Source organism: Orcinus orca, chromosome 12 (genome assembly GCF_937001465.1).
Source record: "Orcinus orca chromosome 12, mOrcOrc1.1, whole genome shotgun sequence".
Lineage (NCBI taxonomy): Eukaryota > Metazoa > Chordata > Mammalia > Artiodactyla > Delphinidae > Orcinus > Orcinus orca.
The window spans coordinates 36,522,034-36,532,630 of NC_064570.1; the positions used below are offsets into that span (position 1 = coordinate 36,522,034).

The 10,597-nt window shown below is 43.3% G+C and overlaps 1 pseudogene; it reads right to left on the bottom strand.

Moving 5' to 3' along the window:
* Positions 1 to 4,437: 4,437 nt before the first annotated feature.
* On the bottom strand, positions 4,438 to 5,039 carry LOC117196287 (protein lin-28 homolog A-like; annotated as a pseudogene).
* Between the last annotated feature and the right edge of the window lie 5,558 nt (positions 5,040 to 10,597).

The following is a 10,597-nucleotide window of genomic DNA, read 5'->3' on the forward strand; positions in this document are numbered from 1 at the left end:
TAGAGAATTTTAAATTTCATTTATTGTGTTGTTCATCATTGTTTGTTTGCTCTTTAGTTCTTCTAGGTCCTTGTTAAATGTTTATTGTATTTTCTCCATTCTATTTCCAAGATTTTGGATCATCTTTACTATAATTACTCTGAATTCTTTTTCAGGTAGACTGCCTATTTCCTCTTCATTTGTTTCTTCTGGTGGGTTTTTACCTTGCTTCCTTCATCTGTGTATTTCTCTGTCTCTCTTTTGCTTAACTTACTGTGTTTGGGGTCTCCTTTTTGCAGGCTGCAGGTTCGTAGTTCCCTTTGTTTTTGGTGTCTGCCCCCAGTGGTTGGTTCAGTGGGTTGTGTAGGCTTTCTGGTGGAGGGGACTGGTGCCTGTGTTCTGGTGGATGAGGCTGGATGTTATGTTTCTGGTGGGCAGGGCCACGTCTGGTGGTGTGTTTTGGGGTGTCTGTAAACGTATTATTTTAGGCAGCCTCTCTGCTAATGGGTGGGGTTGTGTTCCTGTCTTGCTAGTTGTTTGGCATGGGGTTTCCAGCACTGGAGCTTGCTGCTTATTGAGTGGAGCTGGGTCTTTGCGTTGAGATGGAGATCTCTGAGAGAGCTTTTGATGTTTGATATTACATGGGGCTGGGAGGTCTCTGGTGGACCAATGTCCTGAACTCAGATATCCCACCTCAGAGGCTCAGGCCTGACACCCAGCCAGAGCACCAAGACCCTGTCAGCCACACGGCTCAGAAGAAAAGGGAGAAAAAGAAAGAAGGAAAGAAAAATAAAATAAAACAAAACAAAATAAAATAAAAGTTATTAAAATAAAAAATATATTATTAAAAATAAAAAAATTAAAAAGTAATAAAAAAAAGAAAGAAAGAAGAGAAACCAAACCAGAAAACAAATCCACCAATGATAACAAGTGCTAAAAACTATACTAAAAAAACCAAACAAACCGGACAGACAGAACCCTAGGGCAAATGGTAAAAGGAAAGCTGTACAGACAAAATTACACAAAGAAGTATACATATACACACTCACAAAAAGAAGAATATATATATAAAAAAAAGGAAGAGAGCAAGCAAATCAATAAACAAATCTACCAATGATAATAAACTCTAAATACTAAACTAAGATAAAGATAAAACCAGAAGCAAATTAGATGCAGAAAGCAAACCCCAAGTCTACAGTTGCTCCCAAAGTCCACTGCCTCAATTTTGGGATGATTCGTGTCTCTTCAGGTATGCCACAGCTGCAGGGTACATCAATTTGATTGTAGAGATTTAATCCGCTGCTCCTGAGGCTGCTGGGAGAGATTTCCCTTTTTCTTCTTTGTTCTCACAGTTCCTGGGGTTCAGCTTTGGATTTGGACCTGCCTCTGCATGTAGGTCGCCTGAGGCCGTCTGATCTTCACTCAGACAGGACAGGGTTAAAGGAGCAGCTGATTTGGGGGCTCTGGCTCACTCAGGCCGGGGGGAGGGAGGGGTATGGATTCGGGGTGAGCCTGTGGCGGCAGAGGCCGGCGTGACGTTGCACCAGCCTGAGGCGCGCCACGCATTCTCCCGGGGAAGTTGTCCCTGGATCACAGGACTCTGGCATTGGAGGGCTGCACAGGCTCCCGGGAGGGTGGATAGTGACCTGTGCTCGCACATAGGCTTCTTGGTGGCTGCAGTAGCAGCCTTAGCATTTCATGTCAGTCTCTGGTATTGGTGCTGATAGCTGCAGCTCGTGCCTATCTCTGGAGCTCATTTAGGCAGTGCTCCGAATCCCCTCTCCTCGTGCACCCTGAAACAATGGTCTCTTGCCTCTTAGGCAGGTCCAGACTTTCTCCTGGACTTCCTCCTGGCTAGGGGTGGTGCACTAGCCCCCTTCAGGCTGTGTTCACGCCGCCAACCCCAGTCCTCTCCCTGGGATCCGACCTCTGAAGCCTGAGCCTCAGCTCCCAGCCCCCACCCGCCCTGGCAGGTGAGCAGACAAGCCTCTCGGGCTGGTGAGTGCAGGTCGGCACCGATCCTCTGTGCGGGAATCTCTCTGCTTTGCCCTCTGCACCCCTGTTGCTGCGCTCTCCTCTGTGGCCCCGAAGCTCCCCCCCTCCGCCACCCGCAGTCTCTGCCCGTGAAGGTGCTTCCTAGTGTGTGAAAACCTTTCCTCCTTTACAGCTCCCTCCCAGAGGTGTAGGTCCTGTCCCTATTCTTTTGTCTCTGTTTTTTCTTTTTTCTTTTGCCCTAGCCAGGTACGTGGGGAGTTTCTTGCCTTTTGGGAAGTCTGAGGTCTTCTGCCAGCATTCAGTAGGTGTTCTGTAGGAGTTGTTCCTCATGTAGATGTATTTTTGATGTATTTGTGGGGAGGAAGGTGATCTCCACATCTTACTCCTCTGCCATCTTGAAGCTCAAAGTCCCCTGGTCCTTTAATAAGAAAATTCTGCTGACCTCTGATATAAATCTTATTCGTAGTTAGCCAGATGACTGGATAGGAGAATGCAAATCTTTTCTTTTAAAAAATGACTTGGGAATAAGAGAACTACTAAAATTTGAGTTTTGGAGCTATCACTTTTTCAGAGTGTTTGAGAGGTTAGTGTTCTCTTGGACCACGTACACCCCATTGGGTAGTAGGAACTACTCCATAGAAGTTTGTAAACAAAAATCCCCAAAAGAACATGGAGAAAGACCAACACATTGTATTTCCACAGAGTAGGCCAATTAGCAGTCACCAAATCAGTAACTTGTAAAGTCCTACAGGGCCCAGACAAATACAGTAACTGGTGGGGGAGGGGTGCATTTGGGGGAGACAAGAATCCAGGATCAGACACACAGCACCCAGTGCTCTCCATTGCGTTCGCTGATCTCAACACAGTGAGGTACGTCTGTGGTGATCTTACAGCATGTAAGGGAAATCCCCTTTTCTCCTCGAGCTTCCACAACACTATTAATCACTGCTGCAACACGGCAGGACATGGGCTCCTTGCACCACGAAGAAGTCATTGCTGTGGTCTTTCTGGAAGCCAAGGAGGAAAAGCTCAGAATTTTTAAAGGTTAAGGATTTTAGTCCTTGCTTCATATATCCATTCCTGGGCAGCACAGGATGTATACAAAGGTATCATTCTTAAAACCTGTCCTTCTCAGCTCACATTAAAACACACACACACACACGCGCGCACACACACACACACACACACACACACACACTCACTCCCTGTTGTGCATGGTAGGCCTGGCCCAATCCAGTGAAGGATGGATCTGGTATGCAGAGTGAGTGCCATGTCCAGAGATTAGAGCTCTGGAACGGGAGACCTTTATCCCATAGGCGACCCACATCCATTCTTGGCTTTTGCTCGGTGCCTTTCACCTGGCCCACCTAACCTGGCTCAGCCTCTCCTAACCGCTCTGCCTCGCCTTTTCCTGTTCATACCAATTTCCAGTCTTCCAGGAGAAGGAGATCAAGTCATGGGGCAACCCAGTTAAAACCTAGTCTCCCATGAAACATTGACGGTAGAGAGGTTGCCAGAGGATACTATAGCAGAAAAGCCAGCTCTAATTGGCAAAAATGAGGTAGTTCAATAGGTTGTGCACTCCAAATAGTCATTCTCCGTGGTGAGAGAACAAAAGGTGAGAGAACAAAAGGTGTCTCTGCTGTGCAGACCCTGAGACCACTGTGCAGGAATAAGGGTCTTAGATGAAAACACAAAACCAGAATATTTATATTAAGAAAAAAGTTAACTCAAGATATACCATTTGCACACAACTAGTTCAGTTGGCATCCTGAGACAGCGGGACCCAAGGTGCAGTTATTGAAGGGAGCAAATAAACATAAGCGTCTTGGCTTAGAATACCATATGGGAGGGAGTGGGCAGCTGAGCAGCAAGTCTGCAGCTGTCTCCCCAAGCACCCCTTTTGCCTGTCATCACAACCCATTTCTTGGGACAGTTCCTGGCACCCTATCTCAAGAGTGGTTATGAGGAGACAAGATGTGGAAAAATCCAGCCTTACCCCTGAGAGATCCCCTCCTATGGAATATAGTGGCTTGTGGGTTGAACCCATCAAGGTTAGGCATGAGGTGGTCTCACGCCTAATCTTTTCACTCTGGCATGATAAATATTATTGTTACACACCCTTCTTTAAAAGGAAAACAACTTCTCTACTCAGGCCACTTTCAAAAGCTGGAGATTCGGGGGGTGGAGACTTGGATAAAGCATACAGGCTCTAGAGGGATTTCCTCCAAAGCCCTCCTGTGCATTTGAACAGAGTATGGTTGGAGTTCCTTTGTCTCACCACTACCCTGACCCAAGTGGGAAGAGGGGGCGATGGTGTGGACCCAGTCAGAGATACATGGTAGTGCCAGCTGCCCCTACCCACCCTGTCCCCACTTTGCCACTCTGCAGATTGATGCCCGCTCCTGGAAACTTCCTGATGGCAAAAGGATGGCCCCCACACTGAGGCTCAGTCCTTAGCCTCTAAAGCAGGGCAGGGCCCTGGATCTCCTCTTCCTCCCCAAAGTATGCGGGCCTTCCTTGTGAGCTGGGGACTTTCAGTGTACAGAAGGCTGCCACGTGGCAGATGTGGCATGTCTGGGCCTGGGGTGGCTCCTTGCATTCCTTGCCCTGATGGTCTAGACCTCCACAGTTGTCTCATCTGTCTCACTTTCATCTTCCTTCTGCATGTATTTCCCTTTTGGCCACCTCACACTCCCAATACCGAGCACCCACCAGGGCTGGTGACACAGAGATTCCAGTCCCTAAGAGGACTTCTCAGAGGTGAACTCCATTGCCTCACCATCCTTCAGGCTCTGGAAGCCCTCCGTGTGCAGTTTACTCTGGGGCACAAAGTGCAGCACGACCTTGGGGCTGGCAGTCACAAACGGCAAGCACGACCTGTGCTCCCGCTGGGACCCACTTACAGGTGCTGGCATGGTGCTGCAGCTGCGGCTCTGCCATCTGGGCCATGTCCTCTGACGCCACCTCTGGTGCCTTGGTGCTGCCACCTGCGAACTGCTGGCCTGACGTGGAGACCATGGTAGTCGGTTGAGCTCCTGATCAAGAGGTTGCTGCCCCCTGAGAAATCCAGAGGCAAAAGGTGGTGGGAGAAGAGGCTGCTGCAGCTTCTGTAGTACTCCAGGTGATGCTTATGACACGAGCATTTGAGAATCGTGATTTAGATAGAGCAAGAGAGTGCGTGAGGAGCAGGTTTAAATAGTGTATAAGCATGTAGGAGAGGTTACTTACGATAGACCTGCGGCTCCCCAAGCTCACGCTGGGGAGGTTAGGAGAGTACGGGGGAATGGGATTTGAGATTGGGTAAATAAGCATCAGATAGTTAGCATCTGGACTCTGATGGCTCTGGGAGAGTGGACTTGGACCTGAGGTACTTAGGAAGAATCTCAGTAACTGTCAGAGGTGATGTGTCTGAAATAATTGAACTGAGAATAAAATTGCACTTAACTGTGAAGAAAGCACTTTATTCAAGATCCAGTCATAATTGTAAATCCAGTAGTTCTCACCCAGGTCTAATCACAGTAGCACCAAAATTGAAGTTACTGCTTTTTTTTTTTTTTTGCGGTATGCGGGCCTCTCACTGTTGCGAGCGGACGCGCAGGCTCAGCAGCCATGGCTCACGGGCCCAGCCGCCCCGTGGCATGTGGGATCTTCCCAGACCGAGGCACGAACCCGTGTCCCCTGCATCGGCAGGCGGACTCTCAACCACTGCGCCACCAGGGAAGCCCCGAAGTTACTGCTTTTATTACCTGAAGAAGAACACACAGTTTAGCTTCTCAGAGTCTCACCTTTCAAGTGTGTCTAACATGAAAATGAATGTATTTTTCCTAATACTTGAAATAGAGAACATTTTACTTTTGAGCCCCCTTTGGTCTAAATCCTCTAGGACTAGTTAATACATGCTTGGGTCAAGCCCTCTGGCATGATCCAACTAACACCAGGATAGGGGTTTCTGATTCTTCAACTATTTTGAAAAGACAATACAATACGAAAAGATAAAGTCATTTGCATAATTAGCTGCAAGTTATTTTGGACTGTGCCCCCTTCCTTCCCCTTCCTCCCCCACCACACCCCCCCGTAGGCTTAGAGGAAAGATACAAGAGGGGATAGAAGAAAAAAATGAGAGCAAAATGAATTTTACATTTTCTGCATTTGACAGCATTGTTCTTTCTACTGCTTAATGATACCAGATTATGAACAGTTTGTAAGTTTTTTCATAATATAAGTGCCTATCATCATCAGGGGTATTTTGTTTTTCCTCACTAAGACCATTCACTCTTATTTGCGTAGTGAAATCTCAGAAACATGAGAAAGACATAAACCACTGAAATTTAGACTATTTTTAGCCATAAATGGTTCTGATCAGCACGCATATCTGTAGCACTCGCTGCATATTTACCATGCATTATTAATTCTTTATGTTCACTAAGGCAGATATCTCAGTCTTAATATTCCTTTGTATTCCATTAGATTTATGGTACATCGTAAATCCTCAGTACATATGAGTTGATTTATACAGCTGTGAAAGAGGATAGGTTCAAATTCATTGGTGATTCCAGTTGGGAAATTCGAGGTCTGTACAACTGCACATGGATGAACGTTGATAAGTGAAATGTCTGGTGGATACTATGAGAATATTCTAACAAAAATCATTTAGGAAAAGTGGGCAATTCTTTATGCAATGAGAAATTTACAAAAGAATGGTGATATATTTCAAAGCTTGTCTTTATAAGATTTGCACTTATAAGCATTTTCCAAAGTTAGAGAAAAAGACACTCTAAATCCTTTCGGGAATCTTTATTGCCGTTTGCATACATAGATACTCTCAGGGGACCCTCGGTTATAAATCCCTTCTTTGTGATGAAGACAGGGCAGCTTTTGCCTCCCTTGCTGACCACACCTTATACATATGCCACGTCTGTCAGGAACAGTCTTCGTCTTCTGTGTGCCCCATCCTGGAAAGTACCCACATACGATTTTCTTTGCTTCATTTCTGGGTACAAATGTTTCTCTTTCTGGTTTGTTATATCAAAGATTGGGGCTATTTTGAAATATTAAGAAGCAAATGAAAATCCATCTGGCAGAGATTTTTTAAAGACATTTATCACCATTTTGGGAGCAATAAGAAGCTATTCTGTCTTCATTAAGGACAAAGTAATTGTCAATATGCTTAAATTGCTGGAAAGTGCACTAAGAATAGACACAAGGAAGAGTTTCTCTGTAGCGAGTGTTGTTAGGCCCTTGAATGGGTGACATAGGAGGCAGGTCACTTCAGAATAGATTTTTATTAATAAATCTTGGGTGTCTTAATAAGATCTGAATTATAGACAAATGTACATTTCTCATATTTTGGAAATAAAACCAAAACTTCCCACCAAAATGTCCTTCTTTAAGGCATCAGTTCTTCCCAGAGCTAATAATAGTTGAAGGCATATGGAATAGATTCCACTGAAGACTATGAGTGCTGCTATGGAAAGATCTTCAAGGAATTTTGTTAAGTGTGTAAAAGCAAGGTGCTCACACAGCGTGTATAACTATGGCTGCCTTCAAAACAGCAGTATGACGTTAGAAATCGGGTGTGAGAGAGAGCTTTTTGATTTTGAATCTAGTGAATATATTGCCTATTCTGAAATAAATAAAAATAATAAAATTCTAAAAGCTCTTTGTTACTAAACAACAACAACGAAAAACACCCTGAATTCATCTGATGTTGACCAATAGGGAAGTGGTTAGGTGGTACTCCATCTAATGGAATAAACTCTGCATCTGTTAAAAAGAATGAGGTAGATAGGCATAGAGAACGTAGTAAGTGAACAAAAGCAAAGTGCAGTATGTGCAAAGTTTCATTTCTGTACATTTTTAAAGGTCACTCAAAGAGCATTATATACATACACTATTCTATGTGTGGGTGTTCTTTTCTGGAAGGACACACATGGAATGATGAATAGAGATTAGCCATGGGGAGAGAATAGAGGGTGAATGTATGGGGAGGATGATTTTATTTGTCATAAATTTCTGAGTATTTTTAATATGTGTGTGTGTTATTTTTATTTAATGAACACCTAATAGTTAATTTTTGTTATGCCTCTGTGAAAAATTTTTAGTGTCATATTCCATATTTTCCTAAATTGATGTGAATCCAAGTGGATGAATTATATAATATAGAAAACTCCTGTAAAAATTTCACAAGGAGATAGATAGCAGCCAATCTATTCTAGACACTTTCTTTTTCTTTTCTCTTTTTAGTCACAGTCTTTAGGAGTGATTTATTAAAAATGATTGGATTAAAAAAATGATTGGATTTTCCAAATTATTAGCAACAGTATGATGCAGTGGAAATAGTAGCCTGAGAGTCTCACTGAGACTTCCACTTGGGCCCTTTCAACCTAAGACACAGCAATCTTCTGTGTTCAGAGAAAGAGATGACTAGTTTAAGATTCTGTCCCCCTTAGAATTCCAGGATTCTAATTCTTATTGCTAGAAAGCAGAGGATTCAATGCTGATTTAAGTAATTCTGTGATTCAAAGATTTTTAATATCCTACGTGATATTATATATCAGCAGTTAGGAATGCTGGCTCTTATACCAGTGTGTGGGGGGTAGTACCTAGGTAGACTTGGCGATTATGGTTGGTATAATAATGACCCTCCAAAGATGGCCATGCTTTAACCCCTGAAACCTATGTACGTGTTACCTTACATAACAAAGGGATTTTTGTAGTCCCTTTTGCAGATATGATTAAGGACTTTGAGATGGGAAAATTATTCTGGAATATCATAATCACAGGGATCTTTGTAAGAGGGAGGCAGGAGGGTCAGTGTCAGTGGGGAAGAGGTGAAGATGACATCAGAGGTCACAGAGTCAGAGAGATTTGAGGATGCTATACTTCTGACTTTGAAGACAGAAGAAAGGACCTATAACCAAGGAAAGCAGGAAGTCTCCAGAAGCTGGAAAAGGCAAAGAAACAGATTCTTCTCTTGGACCTACAGAAGGAACAAAATCCTGCTGACACCTTGATTTGAGCCCAGTGAAACCCATTCTGATCTCCAGAATCATATCTTTTTTTTTTTTGCGGTACGTGGGCCTCTCACTGCTGTGGCCTCTCCTGTTGCGGAGCACAGGCTCCGGATGCACAGGCTCAGCGGCCATGGCTCATGGGCCTAGCCCCTCTGCGGCATGTGGGATCTTCCTGGACCGGGGCGCGAACCCGTGTCCCCTGCATCGGCAGGCGGACTCTCAACCACTGCGCCACCAGGGAAGCCCCAGAATCATATCTTAATAGCTTAATAAGTTTATGTTGTTTTAAATCACTAAGTTGTGGTAATTTGTTATAGCAGCAATAGGAAACTAATACAGTGATTTATATCTAGAATTAAAATTTGAGGGTCATATCAGTTGTTGTATGTGTTTCCATCTCCTTTAATACAAACAGAAATTGTCAACCAAAGCAAGACTGAAGAAAATTTGTGATCATTCACTAACAATCGATAATACACATAAAATGCTGTTGACTTTTATAAACAAAATATAAGAAAAGATAAATCAATAGGTAAGTTTTTTAAGGAACTTGCTTGGCTTTTAATTGTTAACACTGTTTCAGAAGGATAAATTGCCAATAGCTATTTGATGAGAATAAGAATGAGGGAATACCATTATGCTTGGCATGGATGGTAGAAAACTGTAGGGAACTGTTTCAGTTTTTTCCTAGCCTTCCTATGTAAATAATCCTTTAGGAAGATGTGACTTTTTGTAGTCGTAGTAAATCCTGCCTGTAAGAATGATTAACACTGGCAACAAATACTTAACAAGTCCTGGTTCACTGTCCATCTACATCCCATTTTCTCTAGCTCAGCACTTCTCTGTTAGTTTCAATTTTAAATGTCAAGCACAATCCAAGTGGGACTTATGGAGAAGGGAATTTATAAACAAAATATATTACAAGTGTCTTGTTTTCCTTCAGAATTGACCACATTTACCAAGATTCACTGTGCTTTTTTTTTTCTCACTGTGCTTTGTTTTTCCTCCCTATACAGACAGTGAAAGAATGTTGATGAGAGAGGTCCTGTGGTCATGATAAGTCCACTTTTAAGCCATGGAGACCCTTAGGGAAGGCTAATTCCAGGGTTTTCTGCTGAAGTCCACCCTCTGCCTGATGGCTGTCATTATTAAGAAATCCCATTTTTTTTCTTGTCTCAGTGAAATGTGTCTGGGGAGGAGGGGTGGGTGGAAAGAAGTGAATTCCCTGAATAGGGTCAGAACTACAAATTCTGTGAGTGAATGAATAAGAATCAGCTATAATCAGAGAGACAGATCTTCTTTGATGTTATAGAAAAACATAGCAAGCTACTTACATCTGCTCTCTGGAGGCTTTATTAGAAGTTAGAACTGTGGGCTCTGTGGACAGACTCTATGTTTGAAATTTGGATTTGTCACTTAGATGCTGTGGCAGTACAGAATATTGTGTGGCACTTATCATATCCTTAATATTATCTTACATTGCAGACTGTTTATAATAGAAAAAAGAGTAAGAGAGGTAACTTTGCTATTCTAATGCTTCAGATATATGCCCACATAGAGAAGAAACACATAGAAGGAAGAAAATATAATATCTCTCGATCAATTAC